Here is an 18,505-nt window from a genome sequence, read left to right as displayed (position 1 = left end):
CTTTATCACTTATCAGTTTCTGATGCTCCAGGTGCTTCCCTTTTCCTAGTGCTGAGCATCCCTTCCTTCCCTCCATCACCTGCCTCCCTACCTCAGCAGCCAGTGGGGCCATGCAGAAGTTCCCTGAACTCTCCTGTTTGCTGCTGGTTTTGGGCTTCCCAGTGGATCTGCTCCTTTCTGCTCAGACTGCAGTGATATTGACTGCACTGCAGACACACATACTTTGCTCAGGTTCCTTAATTAGCTTCATCTTATTTTAGTTTGCATAAACCACGTTCTCTTTTTACTACACAAACTATTTCTTCTCTCTCAACCACTTGTGGTGCCCCAGCCAGTTTGCTTCCAAACCAGAGGGCTAAATTTAATCCCCCACTCCCTATTCGGCTTTCTCCATTTACAGTATTTTTTTTTTGGTAATGCTTTTTTCCCCCTTTCTTTTCTTTTCTGGGTTGGGTGTTTGGTTTGGGTTTTTTTTTTTTTTTCCTCCTTCTTTCCAAGAGGCTGGGCTTCCTTTTTGGTCCATAAGCCCTCCTATTTCCCCCTGCCCCCTGGATGCCTGCCTACCTTTACTCTAAAATCCAGAGGAGGATCCAATACACTTAGAGTGCCAGCTCTTCAAGAGGTATCTAAGGAGGCTGACAGGAGTTTGATGGTCTCTTTTGCAGCCAGTGGCAGCTAATGTGGTCTGAAACCCTCTCTCTCTTTTTTGCCATTCACACACAGTACTTACTCTTCAAGCTTGCTGCTGCTGCCACTGCCTGAAAGGACCTGAAATACCACATAGGGAATTTTGATTTCTTCTGGGGAGCCAGGGAAGGAAAAAAAAAAAAAGCCAAAAACGCAGGAAAACTCATCTGGAGATTGTGAAGAAGACATACAGGAACAGCAAGAAGTGGCAAGCTCTTTACTTCTTGAACACTGAAAAAGACCTCATTTCTCTGCCAGGTGTATGGGACTTAGATTCTGGAAGCACTGCACTGAACTGTCAAAGGTAACGTATCGCACTTTCCTCCCTTCTCTCTCTTTGGTGTCTTTTCCTTCACTTTCCTGAGTGCTCTACAGAAGCAGGCTCTCGGTGGATTGGTTGTTTCCCTGCTGAACAGCCAGCAGAGGAACGTGGGATAAGTTGTAAAATTGATTGAGCCAGAGCTTCTCCCTCCTGCAAGCAGCGCTGCTGCGAAGGGGAGCCCGTGCCTGGGTTCACCTCGGCACGACGGGTCCTCAGCAGCACCCCACACCTCGTGGGGAGCAGCCCCATGGCCAGGGGCTACAGCTGGGGCCAAGTTTGTTGGCTGGCTCGGGGAAGGGAGGGAAAGCAAGGATGGGTTCAGAGATCCTGCAGTCAGAACCACGAGGTGGGAGAGCAGGGACAGGGTTATCCCCATTCCCCCTCGGAGCCATCAGTGTTAGTTTGTGGTGGATTTCAGCTGCTGCTGGAGCTCAGGTGATGTGTCTGATCCTGTTCCCCAGCTCTGGGGACAGAGGCTGCTGTCCTGCTGACTTGTGGCGAGTGTCCCAGCCAGTGCTGGGGTTTCCTGTGGTCATGGCTTTGGTTGGTGTCATTGCGAAGGGTGAGCCCTGAGCTGGGGGGATGCTGAGCTCTGGAGGCAAATTCTGAAAGAGAATGAAAAGAACCAGGGTGCCCGAGGGTTTGACAGCTCTCCCCTTACATGAGGATGTCTGGGACTGGCAGCTGCCAGAGTCCCCTGGGTTGCTTCCAGTGAGCTGCTCCGAGTGTTCCTCGGTACCTGCCCGTTTTCCAAAGCCATTCACAGATGAAGTATATTTTTAGCAATAGTTTTCAGGGAGCTGAGCTCTTCTCCAGAAGTAGAGCAAGCAAAAAAAGGTTTCATTTGTCAGAATCTCTATCAGAAATTACTTCTTTCCATTCATTTGCTACTCTTTAAGACTTCTCAGTTACATCTTGTGCTCAGTAGAGCTCTGCACACAGAATAAAGAGTACATTTTAACCTTTCCCTTTTGAGTTGTTAGCTAAAAAGACGTCAGTTTGTTAAGCTTTCCTTGGTTTCTAAAATAGCTTTGCCAGATGTGCAAAGGGGGAAACGTCCCACAATGAAATAGTTGGGAGAGAGGAATTTCTTAGCATTCCTCACTACTTTGGTTTCCATCTATAAGCTCCCGGTGAAGGATGTTGGCTGGGCAGAGGGGCCAGTGGTTTGGGGACTGAAATTTGTGGGATTTCAAATCCTGCAAAGGCACTATTGGAAGCTGAACTATTCCTTTCTTTGCTTTGGTTGTTTGATGTTATATTTTCCTTCTGGCTTGAAGAGGCTCTATCTGCCTGACAGGTCAAAGGGGACATTGCCCCTCTCTGAGATGTTTCAAGTTGTTAGAGTGGAAAAGGGGAGGCATCACCTCCCACCATCACTGGCTGGGACAGAGGCTGAGCTCTTTCTGCAGCCTGGGCAGTCTGGAGGGGTGCTTCATCTGTTCCACTTGAATTGCTGTTCAATGTTTCATATAATCACCTCTGTGTACAGTAGCCAGCTTTGACAGCAGCATGAGGCCTGGAGGATGGATGGGCAAAGAGAGCAGACAGGATTGGAAATTGAGGGTGTGAAAGAGGTGGAGGGGAAAACTTACTAAGGAAAAGAGGTCTCTAAACTAAATTCAGCAGACTTAGACTCCATCAGAGCAAACTGCAACTCATGGCTGTAAGACACTGCCAATAAGTGAGGAACATTGAGGGGTTTAAAGGAAAAGAGAATGTATGGTATCACTTTAAAGACAGAAACAAGTGAATGTACATGAAAAAAAGTTAGATTGCTGTTAAGTGCTCTGGTCTCACCCAGGAATGCACATAATGATCAGGAACTCCAGAACTCCAAAATCCACTCCGCTGTTGGTCTCTGCTCTCCCCTCTCGGGGCAGATCTGCATCTCGCACGGACCCGGTGACTTCACTGCCTTCCCATGCTGGCTGACACCCGGCGGCAGCGCGGGCTGGTGGAGAGCCAGCTGCTCCATTTGAAAAATCAACGGGACCTTTCTTAGCTGCCTGAGGCATCTTTTCCACCGCCGCCCGCCTCCATCTCCTCGCTTCCCCCTTTCCCTTGCCAGTGGTGGGACGGCTGCTCTACCACAAGGCATCCTAACCCAAGCTGCTCTCCTCCTCCTCCTTTCCCCCCTTCCCGAGCCCTCTGCAGCCTCCACGTGTGGAACAAGCCGGGCTGTGTGTGCAGCTCTCAGGCAGCTTCCCAGCATCAGTAACAAAAGCCGTGTTCATAGCGGCTCTGGACCACATAGGGAGCCAGCGCACGACGGCTGCCGAGCAGCCCAGGGCAGCCGGGGCTGTTTAAAGAAAGAAGGAGAGAGAGGGACGGCAAAGAGAGAGAGCTGTTATATATATTAAAAAAAAAAAAAAATTTACTTGAGCCCAGTGCAACAACGGAAACCTTACAGTTTACTTTTAAGAACTCAGAGCTTCCTTGTGAGCGGGCAGAACAGCCCAGGCTGTGTGTGCGGGGCAGGGCTGCGGGCTCTGCTGTGTGCACAAGGGCGGTGTGTGAGCTGCCTCCCTCCCCTCCCTCTCAATGCCTCACAGTATAAATCTAAAGAAGCTTTTTGTTGGCCTGATGAATAGGCAGGGGGTTTTGTCGCGCTACCCGCGCAGTCTTTTTTGAGACGCTTCACACCGAGATTTTTTTTTTTTTCCCTCCGTGTGCTTTTCACTGGACTTTCCTTTTTTTAAGAAAAATTTCCACGTCTCCCTTGCATAACATCCCCCCTCCTCCGTACGGAGCAGAGAGCAGAGGGGTGGGGGAAGGATGAGAAACACCAGAGCCATTCTGCGTGGGCACCCCAAGACCCTCCATGTGCTTTAGCTGTTGAAATGCCCTGAGGTGTTAAGTAGCAGCCCCATGGAGTGCCTTGCTCCCACTTCCTTCCCCTGCTTTACAAGCCCAAGTGCTGTGCCATCGGCTGTAGTGATCCAATGCTCCCAAAGGCTCCAGCTCGTGGATGGAGGCAGCTGGAGCTGTGTCACTGCTGCTGTGACCAAGCAAGGATAAGGGAGATGCTGTGACTTGAGCGTGTTGGTCACACAGTGACATCCAGAAGCCACCAGGACCCCACTCCTGCTGTGCACGCTGTGTGGAAGTAGCCTGGAAGCTGGATTTGCCTGTGGGTTTCCACGGGTCTGGCAGCTCCTGAGGCTGGCTGAGGGGGAAACCTTGCTGTGCAGGGAGCTGGGCAGGAGGAGAGCCACAGAAAGAGCTCTGCTGAGAGAAGGGAGCAAGAGATGAAAGCAGGGTAATGAAAGACCTGTGACAAGCATAACCCTCTGGGCTTTCACCATTGTAGCTGCTCTTTATGTTAACCAGGGCTTTATGCAACTAATGGCTTTTCCATATAATACACTTTATAGATCAATTCAGTAGATACCTGGGGCAGGTAAAGTAGAGAGAATTTTGGACAAGACCGAAAATTAACCAGGTGATGAATAGCCCTACCTCATTGCTCAGTACCTGCCAAGTTGTCACTGTGTCCTAATTGCTTGAGGGCTTATGATGGAAAGGAGCAGTTTTTGCTGTGAAGAACTTGGGTTAGGGGATGTCCCATGAGAGGCAGGTCTGGACAGCTTGACCCCAGTGCTTGCTATGATATTAGTGAGGCACCACATGACCCTTGAGCACTTGGATAGCCCTGGTTGCCACCATGTTATCAGGAAGTCACCTGGGAGCCAGGGATCTCCTGACACGCCTTGGTGTGGGGGAGATGAACCCAGCACAGGGTAGGGCAGGTCCTGGAGGAAAGGGACTCGCTTTGACAGAGCCCACTTCAAGTGGCAAGAGACAAAAGGGCATCTGCAAGAGCAGCCACCTCATGTCATGGGGATGAAGTGATCAGGACAGGCAATCTCTTCTGGCAGGGTAGTGCTCACTGGTTAGGCCTGAGAGAAGTAAAATTGTCTATTAAGCCATGCCAAACAAACCTAGTGTACATTAGTGGGAGAATATGGAATGTAAATACTCATGCCTCAAGGCAGAAGGGAACCACTAAATGCCTCGTGTTAAAAGAAACTTCCTCCTCAGCAATTTACTCCCTTTTTTTCAATGATGAGAACTTTGCTCTGAAGCTGGTAATATAGGTCTTGTCTAAGACAGGATACTGGTCTGAGCATTGGTTCAGACCATACACCATTGGTTTCATCTGCTCTGGCAATTTCCATGTGCCTTTGGCTTTTTCAGTGCCCTTGGTTAGCAGTGGGCAGAAGACTTGGAGGCTTTATTATTTGTTTATTTAGTAGTGTAGGCAACCACTGAAAGACAAAAGGAATCATTTGTCATGGCTGTAGGACATACAGATTTGACTTAATAGGAATAATTTGACAGGACACAAAAATCTGTAGGGGAAACTAAAAGGAAATAACCAAGGAACATCTTCTGCCTGAGGTTAGATTACAGACTGGATGAGAAAGGTGTGTGGAAAAAAAATGCAAAGGCCAGCAGCTGATAAACAGATGAAAATGTTGCTGATCCCTTCCAGCTGGAGTTCCCATCCATCATCTGCACCTCTGTTGTGAGAGCAGTCGCTGTGCTGGTGATGGAATAACCTGTAATCCACAGAAAAACCTGCAGCTCCTGCTGGGATCCTGCACAGGGTCAGGGATAAACACCCTGGAAATCCCCAGGCACCACAGGCTTTGCACAGGGCAGGGCAGATTCAGTAGCTTGGCTGGCCTAAGTCTACTGACTGCAGAAGATTAATCCAGCTTAGCAGTCCTGTGGTAGAGCAGCTGTAGATCTCAGTATAATTAATATTACATCATCTGTACCACAGTTTCAAGGTTGAAATAATCATGTAGATTACATATTGGAAATTACAGAATGGCTTTCATATAAATTATTAACTGCCACTGTTACTTAACCCCAAAAAAATAGTTTCTCTGGTGTTTGGTGTATAAATAATACCCTGTGCCTCTATAGTGCTCAGCTTCAAAGCAATACTTCAGTGCTCTACCACAACAAACACCCTCCCAATCTGTAATAACTGGTCTGCAAATTATGTCTTTTCCTGTGTTGTAAATTACACCATGCAGTTACTGCCACTGCTGCTATGGCATTCGGTCTGGTTAGTAAATAATACTCTTTCCCTACCATTGTATGTGGGTCTTAAATAATAACCTGTCCTCATACAGTAGTTGGCATGTAAGCATCACCCTCATCCTGCCTGGCACTTTGGAGTGCACAGAACATCCTGCTGCTGCAGAACAAATTGTAGCTTTCCTGTCCATAGTATTTGCCCTCTAAATATTGCTCTGCTGTTTTGTATAGCACTTATTGTATAAATAATACCCTCCTGCCTCATAGTAATTGATATGTAAGTGATCCCATCAGGCTGCAGGGTTCTTACTCTGCTAATATTGCTTGTTACACCAGCACTGTGCAGAGAAGGACACTGGGCTCCCAGCTCAGCCCTTCACCACTGATACTTGGGCCTCCTCTCAAAAAAACAGGGTGGCCAGTGGCCACAGAGTTAATGCTACCCTGAAACCATCACTGTGTGTCAGCAGGAAAAGGGATCACCCCTTTGCTTAGCCATCCAGCCCATGGGATTGCGACCCTTCCTCGTGTCCTTCTAGACAGGAGCCACTTTTCCAGAGTCAGGACAAAATCCTTGTGCCTTCAAAATTCCCAGGTTCCCTGCAGTTTGTCTCCTGAAAAAACCCCTTGATGCTGCTTACAGCAGAGATCACCTGCTGGTCCTGTTGTGTGGTGTCCTGCCTGTCACAGGACATGGAAGGATTCAGCACCACCCATAATGGTGAGATGTGTTTAGCAGTGGACAGAAGGGTGTTCATGGCTGTCCAGCATTTTGAAATGCTCCAGACCAACCCCAGCATGCCCTTGATCCCCTCCTCAGTGCTGTACCCATTTCATCTGCCAAATCATTGCCAAATCAGAGACGGGGACATCCACCTTCCTTTGCACCCATCAGCACATGAATGTGTTTTGGACCATTTTGGCCATTCTCTCACCATATTCAGGAAGGAATGTGGGTCACAGACACAAAGAACTCTGAGACAGCCAAGATCTCCATTTCAGCTTGCTTTCAGTGCTGTGCTTCCAGCTCTCACTGGCACATAAAAGATACCTGAATTATCTTGCCCAGGCAGCATCACCCCTCTGAGAAATATGGCTTCAAGTTCAGTGTGGTCTATGAAGCCTTCCTGAGAAATAAGTTCTCAAGTGAGCTGGCCTCTGCTGAATATCACACAGGGTACCTCACTTCTGCTCTCCTTTTGGTTACTTGCATACAATTGCCATTGGCCTCCTTCTTGGATGAGCACATTGAACTGACATAAACACGTGTACTTTATGAATGTTATGCTCAGCCCTTTCTCCCCTAGATGCTAAGGTTCTCCACTCCTCCTGCATATTCAATGGCACCTCATCTGCTCAGGTATTGGTGGAGAAATGGTGTTTTAGGAACTTCAGAATCACAGTCTAGCTGCAAAGACAAGAGGTTGGGGCTTTTTATGCTTGGAATGAAAACTTTCTCACACTGCAGTCTCAGATTAACACTGAAGCTTTACTCATTTCTCCATTGTGTGTATTGGCAAAAGTGAAGATAAATGCATTGGTTGGCACCTTCTCTTCAACCCTGGCACGGTTCATTTCCAGTTTCTTCTCTTCTCCAACTGGATTGCTTTCTGTTCTGTAACGTCAAGTGCAGCTGACTGGTTTTCTGTCAATCTGCATGCAGTGCCTCACCCATCAGAGATGTCTCTCTCTTCTGTGCTGTTGGATATAATTAAACAATAATGTTACTAAACTGGTTGGGTATGAGGGCCATTAGATGCTCAGGTAGCTGATTGGATTTTTCTCCCTTATAAAATCAGTCCTTTCCCAGAAGTTGCTTTAGGGATTCAAAGCCAGTTTTACAGCAGAGTAACCAGAGACAGAGAGAAGCAATTCTGCAAATTCCATTAATGCTCGTCCATTTGCATCTCTAAATTCTGAAATACCATGCACAATTTGGCAGACCATCAGAGTTTTACTACACAGTTTTGTCATTCCCAGAAGTCTCACAGCATCTCAGAGAGCACTGTACCCTTTGCTACAGTGTCAAAACTTGTACTCAAGATCCTTGACAGCACCACACAGAAATAATCTTTTAAATTTGTTAATGGCCAGTGGGTCTGGTGTCTCTTGCTTTCCAAAATACTTGCTTTTAGTTTTCATTCCCTTTTGCAGCATCCTTATGGTGGGAACGAGATTCACTGAGTCGTGCAGAGGGCAAGCACAGGGCTCACAGCCTGAGGGATGTCCAGCATGGATTTTGTACATCCCAATGCCCACAGAAGGTTCAAGATATTGACTTGACTCCAGATATTTGCTGGACAAGGCTGGAGTCTGTATGGACCAAACTTAAGGGGTCAAAATAATTATCACTGCAGGCCCTCACCTTCCCATTGTGCTTCCATTAAAAATCATTAACTGAAAGCATGACTCATTCAACATGTTTGCAGGAATGCTCATCGTAAATGTTGGAGAGAATATTTTTGGTTTGCACATTTAGCTGTCAGCTGTTTTTCTGAACATCTCTCCTGTTGTGTGGTTTATTTCAGTGGTGCATCAATGTCCACTAATGCTGTGATGGCTCTTCAGTTGTAGCTGATTTGCAGGCTGCTGTGTGACAGTGCCTAAATGATATGAATTATTTCATCCAATTCTCACACTGTGTGTAAGCCATAGAGCATTTTCCTTGCCATATTGTCTTAAGGAATTAATTCTTCTTCTGTCTGAAAGCAGTGTTCTCTGTGCCAGCTTGTGGGGATTTAGACATCCTTTTGAGGGCTCTCTCTCCTGTCTTTTCAGGGCTTGCAAGCAGTTACCTGTCTAGACTAGGTTTTAATTGAAGAATTTGGGATTCATGTTCCCAGCCTCAGAGGTAATGGCATCTTTACTACTGATTCCAGTGGTAACCAGATCTGACCACCAGAAAATTTACCTGCCTGCCTTACTGGAAGAATGACAACATAGGTTAAAATAAATCATAATTATTACTTGCCTTTGAATTGGTCTTTTATGCCAACAGTACAAAACAAATTTACTTTTATACAGTTTCCCTTAGTATTGTTGCATATTTGAGTTAAATTACCAGCACAACATGCCCCAGGGTCCATTTTAAAGCCCACATATCTTCCATTAATGCTGGACTGTATGTGTATATTTTAAGCACTTTGGTAGGCAGTTATTCTGCCTACAAGGGGATCTGTGTTGGTGCCGTTCTGTACCTCAAAATGTGGGCACTGTTGGTTTTAAGGTGTTCCACATATCTCTGGAAAAACATTTTCCATTGCCCTTACAGAATGCTTCACCAAACATTGGACAACATTTTGGATCTCTTCCTCAGCCACATCTTATTTATTTACCTCTGAGAAAACTTGTTTTTCCCATCTAATAGCTGTTTGGGTTTTCTCCATACCTCACTTTCTCTTTTTGAAGGTATGACATACAGACTTTGCTTAGCAAACTGAAAATTTGGGCTTAGCAGAAGTAGCTCTCCAAATATCTGTGGCTTGTGTTAAGGTTACATTTCTTTCCCTTCATAATCTACACCTCACAGAATAATTTCATATTTCATGTAAGAGCCTTGCTTTTGGATTCCCGTGGTCTCCCAGATTCATATTTGGGCTCTCTATGCCTGGCCAGCAGCACCTTTCTAGATTCCAAGATCTCTAAGGCAGAGACTGTCATCTGCCTGTGCTGGGGTTATTCAGTGGAGCCCAGAGATGTGAGCTGTGATGAAAAGATTATTGATATTCATTCACTGACCCTAGACTGAAACCCATTTTGGAGAGGGTAATTGTCTTCCTCATGCTGTCTCTTTCAATGTCACAGTCACACAGTTTTCTCCTAAGTTATACCATACCTAAAACCATTTATAAGATTTATAAGATTAAAGGATCTCTATATACAAAATGTATATTCAGGTCAGAGTTTGTCTGTACTTCCAGTGCAGTGTCTCTGTTCTTTAGGGTAGTTTCACCATGTGTTTGAAGGGAACAGACCTTTCAGTGTGGGCAGAGTTTCAAAAAGACACTAAGACCTCCTTTGGGGAAAAAAAAAAAAGAAAAAAAAAAAAGAAAAGGCTGTGATTGAGTTTTGGACTGCGCAATGGGTCCAATATGATTAAAATTTTATTCTTTTATCTTTGTTGCTTTTTTTTCAAACGGGTTTGTTTGCAGGGTTTTCTTGGTGAATTTTAGCCTGAGCCAAGATGAGAATCTCAAGACAAGGAACTGAAACCATTTTGTCACTTATTCTCTCTGTTATGATGAAGAGTCCCATTACCTTTCCTCCTGGGTGGGTGAATACATCACCCAGAGAACAACATCCACTGGAGGGAGGGGTCAGAGGCTGAGAAAGGACAATTTCTTAGGCATCTTTTCCATCTCATCGCTCCTTTCTTTCTAGCTCTCTTGCCAGTCTCATAAAATAGGACTTAAAGCTTTTGAGGTCTCTGATGGATGGTCCTTCTCTGTGGCAGCCCCAAAACAAGCTTGTTTGGCTGTGAACCATTTTGTCCTTATCTTCTTTCTTGTCGTGGTTTCTTCTCTGCTGTACAATTTGGCTTCGCTCTAAAGCGTCACTGTAGCAGAAAAACACAGGAGAGAGATTTATTTTCTGCCTGGAGTCCCCGTTGGTTTCTTCCCAAGAAGAAAAGGACAGTGTGAACCAAAGGCAGGAATTACTGTTTGGGCAAAGTGAGCTGACAAGTGAATAGGAGCAGTGGAGAGTGTCCGTGCCCGATGGAAGCGCCCCTAGCATGGAGAGCTGAGCGTCCCTCGGTGTTCCCTGCACAGTGAAATCCCCTTGGCATGACTGGGGCAGGACAGGGCCCTTGACTGCACTCTCTTCCCCGAAAGGAACAGAGCAGTACTAAATTAGACTGAGAACTTAATGACTGAGGCAGTGAAATTAAATTAAACACACACTGTGTGTCTTAGCTAAGAGTGAAGAGAGCACTGCACACCAGAATGGTCTCCTGGTACAGGAACAGTCTGAGCACAAAAAAAAAAGAAGGAACTGTGCAGGCATGCAATGCTATAAAGATGCTCAGAGGTCTGGAGCACTTCTTTAGAGACTGGCTGGGAGAGCTGGGAATGCTCAGCCTGGAGAAGAGAAGGCTTCGTGGAGACCTTAGAGCACCTTCCAGGACCTAAAGGGGCTACAGGAAAGCTGGAGAGGTGGGACAGGAACATGAGGGAATGAACTCAAACTGACAGAGGGGAGTTTAGATTAGATATTAAGAAGAAATTCTTTCCTGTAAGGGTGGTGAGACACCAGTACAAGTTGCCCAGAGAAGCTGTGGATGTCCCATGGCTGGAAAGACCATGTTGGACAGGGCCTTGGGCAAAGTGGTCTAGTGAAGGGTGTCCCTGTCCACAGCAGAGGGGGTGGCACTGGATGATCTTTAACATCCCATCAAACCCAAACCATTCTATTATTCTATGACTACCAGGTGCCATGAGATGGCAATGGCTGGGAGAGTGGCTGGGGATGAATATAAAGGAGAAACATGAAAGAAGAGATTATCTGGTGAGATTTCAACAGGGTCTTAAGCTGTCCACAGACTTACAGGAAAGCCCCTGGTTTGTACAGCCAGCCAGCAGCCTCGGGCACTGCCCCTGCTCAGCTCCCGACGGCTGCTTGGCTCCATCCCTGGACGGGACCAAGAGGCAGCGCTTTGTCCATGGTCCACAAAATCTTTCAGTGCTGCTGAAGCTGTCAAGAGGAGGACAAAGTGGTCTGGGAGAGCTGGTTGAGGAGGAAATGAGAGGAGACAGCGAACCATTCTCCTGCTGTCGTGCATGAGGCAGTTTCAGGGGGTGCAATGCCCAGCCATTGATTAAGTTTTCCTAGAACCAGGGATGGGAGTGAAAAGCTGCTTCTCTTCCTTAATCCTTCCTGTACCATTCAACCTCCTGGAGAAATACAAGCTGGCATGGATGTTTTGTGCTCAATTTAGTTGTCAGAGGTTTGCTGGCAGAGGAAATGGAGAAGTAGGAGAGTCTTGTTCAACACAGCCAAGGCAGCAAAACCCTCATTTATAGTCTGAATGTGAAGCTTGTGGTCTCTTTGTGCTCTGTGCCCTCTCCATAAGCTGGAAGGCAGAGTGAGCACAGTACCTTCAGAACTGTGTGATCATATAATTCCCAGACAACTGACCAGTTTGGTGAAATCCCACCCCAGTGCTCTGGTAAAGCAGAGTGTGTGAGATCCTTCAGCAGCAGTGCAAAACTCACACTTGCATTGTGGTTGGGGGTTCACATTGCTGCCAGAGAAATTACCTGGAGTCTCAGTGAGTAGAGGCCGAGAGGAAAAGCTCTTTTACTCCTAGGACTTCCTCTGCTTGCTGTACACAAAGAGTGTGTGTGAACATTTGATATGCGTGTGCCTTTCTAAGGGGTCACAAATACTTTGAGGATCTGGGTACAGGGGAAAACAGTAATCCATTTCTTCTCCAATAAAAACGACAGTGATCTGCTGAGTAAGAAAAGAATGTTCTCCATCTTCTGGAGTTATGAAGATTTTAAAATGCCATGATATTGGTAGGTTTCAAAAGGTGCAGATTATTTATGGCAAGTAGTAACAGTCTCTTGGAGCACTGGCACTGCATCCTGAGCAGCACATGGCAGGATGGCTCCCCTCTTTCAGCCAATAACCAGAAAACCCCAGGCCCTCTCCCATGCCATTTGCCCTTTTGTCTTCCAGGTCATCCCAAAGGGAGGATCAGTTTGAGATTCCACCTTCCTAGCAAAACTAAACTGTTCATATCTTGAATTTATGAGACAGGAAATCTACTTGGGAAGAAAACAGGGGCTGAAACAGCCTCATTTAAGTAAATCTAAGCACAGTGTTTACACAATGTCTGGAATTAATGCAGAGAAAACTTTCAGGTGCCAACTTTGGAAAGAGAAAATGGGGAGCAAAAAGAGGCAGATAGTGAGACTGTGATGAAGCTGGAAGGTGTTCCTCCAAGTTGGATGAAAGGTTGCTTTTACTGCTGTTAAGCACCAGTAGCATGCTGTACTCTCTAAGTCAAGGCCCAGATAGGATATGATTGCTCACCTGTCTTTTTTGTGTCCAAGGTGTGACACTATGAGGAGGTTTAACATCACCAGCTGTGTGCATTCCCAGCATGGACAGCCTCACCAAAGATCAAGGTGGGGTCTGATGTGTGTAGCACAGCAGTAGAAAGTGTCCTCAGCCAGAGGGTGCTGCAGTTTTGTATCTTGTGAGAGGTGCCAATTCCCATGAAGGGACATTAATGCAACGGGGCCATGGGGTCACAACTTCTCATCAGTGTGACAGCGTGTGTAGAGAGACCCTACAGCCACACACGTGGTCCTGTGGCCCTCACCTTGAGCCTCCTGAGGTTGTTGTCATTCCAAGCTAGCATGATGTTTGCTGTCTACCTGGAAAAGTCATTGTGAAGTTGGCAGGAGCCAGCTTTCAGTGTCTCTTCCAGTGCCACCCAGTGCCCTGTTAGGTGAACTTCCACATGGTATTTCTTAGGAGCATCCAAGGTGATTTTGGGGAGCAGAGTATTAACAGTTACCAGATCTGGGCAGTAATGAGCAGAGTCTGTGAAGATTTAGGTCTCCATGCCTACAGATTCTGTATGAAAACATGGTTTCAAACACATTATTACTTTCTGGAAAGCCATCCTTCTGAAGGGCTGAGCTGGGTCAGAGCAGCAGGGTTGTCCATGAACCCTTTAAGGCCTGCTCCAACCCAAACCATTCCATGGTTCTTTGGAATCTTCTGCCAGCATAGAAACACTGCAGAGATTTGCTGCTCTGTAATCACACTCACATATTGATCTGCAGCCAGACAGGGATGATTGCTCATTGTTAATGCTACATCTTGTTAAAATGAGGTTTCAGCCTTCTCCTGAAGGAGCTTCTCCAAGTGAGAAGTCAAATTCTGCACGAGGGAAAATCTCCAGTGCAGCCTGTGCATCATCCACACATTCCAGCAGAGCAACAGGACACCCTGTGGTGGGGCAAGGGGATGCTGCCACTGAGATGAGCTTTACCTGTTCTACACAAGCTCCCTCAGAGGATTTTCCAGGTCCCTCAATCTTTTCTTCCTCCTCCTCTGTACTGTGCTTTGGCAGCTCAGATCCTAGGTGCACAGAAACAACAGCTTTTGTGGTTTTCATGGGATTTATAGTGAGCCAGTGCATTTGGATGGAAAAAGTTGTCAGTTGAAGATCTGATTATTGACTTCCTTGGGTCATGGCCCAAGCTGCCATCTTGACACCTCACGTTGGGGAAAAATCTGGTTTCTCTTCTTTTGTATTGTGCTGGTTTTGCGTCCCGTGTCCAGGGGAGTTTCACTTAAGGCTGACAGCAGCTCCAGAAAAAAAGTGTACAAGATATAAGAAGACTTTATGAAGTGCATAATCACCCACTAATTTCTAAAAATTAGATGTCTAACAGTGCTCCAGGCTCCCTTGCTAGCTGACAGAAAAAGCTGAACTCCTCTTATAGGTTCTCAGCTGACACACCTATTTTATAAGGAGATTAACTGCTTTTTAGAAGTTTCAGTTCCTCCTCTTGGACTAGAGCAGATTTTGAGTGTGAGCTTCAACCAATCTCAAAGGCTCATTGTTCCCTTGAATTCAGAGGCTCCAGGGCCCGTTTGAGTGTAGCTCTGGCTTTCCATGTCAAGCAGACACTTGGAGCCGTGGCAGCCCAGGGCTTGGGGCTGATTTCACACCTTGTCTGAAAGGCTCCAGCTGTCATCTTCCTGCCATAGTGGGTATTTTGCAACTTCTCTGTCCGTGAAGGATAGAAAGATTACAATGGTGGGTGTTGCTAGTGGCAGACAGTTCTGGTTTTCCTGCAAGAGGGATAGTTTTGGAATGACTGGTGGTGTGGGCTTCTGCTGTCCTGGAACCTGTGTGTTTAACTTGTTGCTGAAATCAATGGAGATATAATGTAAAACCAATGAACATCAGGGGAAGATGAGATCTGTTCTGTAGCAGACATCAGATAAATGCTTGGGAAAACTTTTTTGTTGAGTAGTTTTGTTCCAGCCCATCTGCCTGAGCTTGGATCACTAACTGAACCTAACACGGGACTGTTTAGGTTTTGTTAAGATTTCCTCTGGCTTCTTGCTCATTGAAAGCATGAGCCTACAACCTTGAGCACTTAGGCTTTTCCTATGGTGTGTGAGCAGTATAATCAGATAAACAGACGACAACAGACTGCAGCTGCTTTATTGGAAGAGAAGTCATGAAGACACTGGGAAGGGCAGAGCACACACCAGCTTTGGCTGTCTGTGTTGGAGGACAGAGAGGAGCTCTGGAGCTCATGTCATGGCTAAAGGCACCCTGCTACCATCACCAGGGTGCATCAACAGAGCTGTGTCTGACCATGTCCATACCTGCGGTGGCAAGGGGTGCTTGAGGACAGGACCCAGCTGAGGCTTGAGGTGAAACCTCACATTATCGCTAATCTTCAATAAATATTCTCTGTTTTATGCACTTACAATGCCTCAGTGCCACCAGTTTGCCATCCCCTGGAGCAATCCAGGCAGCCAGTGCTGCAGGGTAGTCAGGACCATATGCTCTAGTGACAAAATATCTGAGCACTTGCTGCCATGTGTCTTTTAGATTGGGGAAAAAAAAAATATATATATATACTTTATTGTTGCAGGGATAGTTTCAGAAACTGAGCAGGCAGGAGCAGTATCCAAGCTGCTCTGCACATAAAGACCTTGCAGAATGGTTAGGAAGCCAGGCAGAATGGAATATTTTCTTTACAGCTGAAAAAACATGAAAAATCACAGGAGTGCATTTATTACCATATTTCTGTTCCAAAGTTTTGCCTTATTTAAAAAAAAAAAAAAAAAAAAAAAAAAGAAGGAGAAATAAAACTTATTTTGCCCACCTCACTCACTTCGCCCATCTCCCCTTCCTTCCCTCCCATTTCCTGGACCTGGCTGAGGTTTTTAACTGAAAACCCCTGAGTCCAGCACAGAGGCTGGGAACACACAGAGGGAAAATAAAGTGTTTGTTTGTAGAGATCACAGAGGAGCATCTGTACGTTTACAGAGAGGATAAACCACTGTTTGATTGCAAAACCTACAAGGGCATAGGATGTGCTCTCCTGATGCCCCTGCTGGGTGATGGGGTCTCCTCAGACCTCATCAAACCCCTGGTCTCAAGTGCTGGTACCTGAAAATAATAATGCTGAGATAAGGCTGGATGAAGGTGACCACACATCCTAGAGAAACTAAGGTCCATTCCCTGAAGAGGAATAAACTGGGGATGGAAAACCAGTTGAAGAAAGAGAATCCAAGGCTAAATAAAGAGAGCTGAATGTAACTCTTGCTCAGGAGCCTCATTATAGCCATAATTTTAGAGGAAATATTGTCTCTGGACATGCCTTTATGTCCAGGCATAACTTCTAGGTAATGAGTGACATTTTTTTAGCTGCCAGAAGCAAAATGTAAGTGTACTAAAGACTTTCCAAAACTGAGAAAGAAGGAAGATTAAAATGACCCATCTGCCCCTACCAAAAGGAAAAAAAAAAGGAAAACAATTGCAATAAGGGTGATTAACATGGTCTGGAGCAAGCAAAGGCCACAGGAAAAACTGCAGATGGGACTCAATTAAAATAGGCTAGAACAGAAAATGCTTTCCAGCAAGCAAGCATCTTCGCTTGTGCTGCAAATGGCCACCTGGCTATTTTCCACTGTATAGCCTGACTATATAGGTACTTTGTTGAACTTCCACTGTAGAGACTTTTCCTTTTCTTGCTCCCTCTACATTCTTCAGCCCTTTGAAAAGGTGGGGATGTGGTTGGAAGAGCAAGGGATTAAACCTGTCTGCACATAGGTACACACTTCCCCCCCCACACACTTGGATTCTCGAATAAACATATTTATATGCAGCCAGTTTAGAACACTGCACACAACCTGACACAGAAGCACAGTCTTAGGAATAAAATAGAGTGGCAATAAACTTCAGTGAAAGGGACAGTTGTTCTCCAGGGTGGGGAGCTCCTGAGCATACCAGCAATTCCCAACCCTGTCCTTCTCAGAAAGGTAAGAATTTTTTCCTGAATTCTTCCAGGCCCAGGCTGAATTGGAGAGGGCTTTGTTTCTGTCTTGGTCACTGGTTAGAGATGGTAGGATGGCCAGAATTTTTGCGGCAGTTTGGTTGGATTCTTGTTGCTCCAGACTGCTCAGTACTGCACACAGGGACAGAGGCACAGCCGTGACCTTGTGTAACTCCTCCTGCCTCCTCCTCTCTTCTCACCACAAAATCTGCCTGCTCCAGCTGCTCTCCCAGAAAGTGCAAATGGAGTTTTGCAGGAGAGCAATCTGCAGGGATGGGAGGTGTTTTTGTAGCACGGACTGGCAGAAAGCTTGGTGTGATCATTGCTGCCTGTCTGGAAGGCTCTGTGCTGCAAGAATTGCCTCTCACAGTGCTCCCCACCAGAGCCTGGACAAACTTCTCTTTTCAGCTCCACCAAAGTGTGTGCAGAACAAATTCTCTTCAGGGTGACTTCTGCCAGAAGAAAAGGAGCCTGCAACTGAATTGGAGTTTGCCAGCAGTGATCTGGCAGTTCCTGTGGATGTAGGAGCTCACCTTATTCTAGTAGCTAGAATACCTCAATGGTTTTCGAAGGAGGATATGTCCAGAGGTCTGTGTTATTTATGACACATATGGTAGGGACATTGGCAGTATTTCCAGCATGTTTCCAAGGCTTCTCTCCTTAGCCATTCAGCTGCAGCTGGGGGCCAACCTGTAAGATCCTGAGCAGGGGATGTTCCTGCCGTTGCTCAGGCTGCTCCAGACTGTACTGAGCCTTTACTCAGTCTTGCAGCTCAGCCACTTATCCCTGAGGACTTTTCCTGTGTGCCAGGTCCCACCTCAGTGAGCACACACTGATACTCCCACACACTGAACTGCACCTTCCTGTGCTTTGGGCACAGCCCACTCAGCCTGAACCTACACCTCAGTAAGGGACAGAATCCACACTTGAGCTCCTCACCCTGCTCTGCCCTGACAGTCAATCTGTTTACATGTTGCTTTAGAATGACAGGAACAACCTCCCCAGTTCCCTTGTCAAGGGACACCAGGTCTCCATCATCTGTGCTATCCACATCTGCTCACACAGACCTCCCTCTTTACTCACTTGCTTCCAGAGCTGCTTCTTCAAGAAGCTGTTTACCCATCAGCATGTGCCTGGACATCCCACTGGAGCCACCCCAGAGCAGGAGTGCTGCAGCACTGACCGCTGCTGTAACAACGGGATGTAAATCAGAGACATTCCCGGGGCAGTGAATCCCAACCAGAGCTGTGTGCAGACTCAGGGCTGGATCCCCTTGGCATGCTTCAGGGGAATGAAAAATGAAGATCAACATTGCAAACAGCACCCTGAGGAGTAGGTTAGGTTTCTTACTGGCAGGGACTCAACACTTTCGCAGAATACACCCAAAACATTGTTATTC

The 18,505-nt window shown here is 46.4% G+C and overlaps 1 protein-coding gene across 1 annotated transcript in view; it reads left to right on the top strand.

The window, feature by feature from the left end:
* Positions 1-325: 325 nt before the first annotated feature.
* ACAN (aggrecan) overlaps positions 326-18,505 on the top strand; it is a 47,167-nt gene continuing 28,987 nt past the window's right edge. Inside the window, exon 1 of the mRNA XM_030281421.4 lies at positions 326-991. The gene's annotated coding sequence lies outside the window, so the exon portion shown is untranslated. The remainder of the gene's footprint in view (positions 992-18,505) is intronic.

The sequence above is a fragment of the Taeniopygia guttata genome, chromosome 10 (assembly GCF_048771995.1).
Source record: "Taeniopygia guttata chromosome 10, bTaeGut7.mat, whole genome shotgun sequence".
Lineage (NCBI taxonomy): Eukaryota > Metazoa > Chordata > Aves > Passeriformes > Estrildidae > Taeniopygia > Taeniopygia guttata.
The sequence above is the reverse complement of the archived record's forward strand: the minus strand, read 5'-3'. Positions and strand labels throughout refer to the sequence as shown.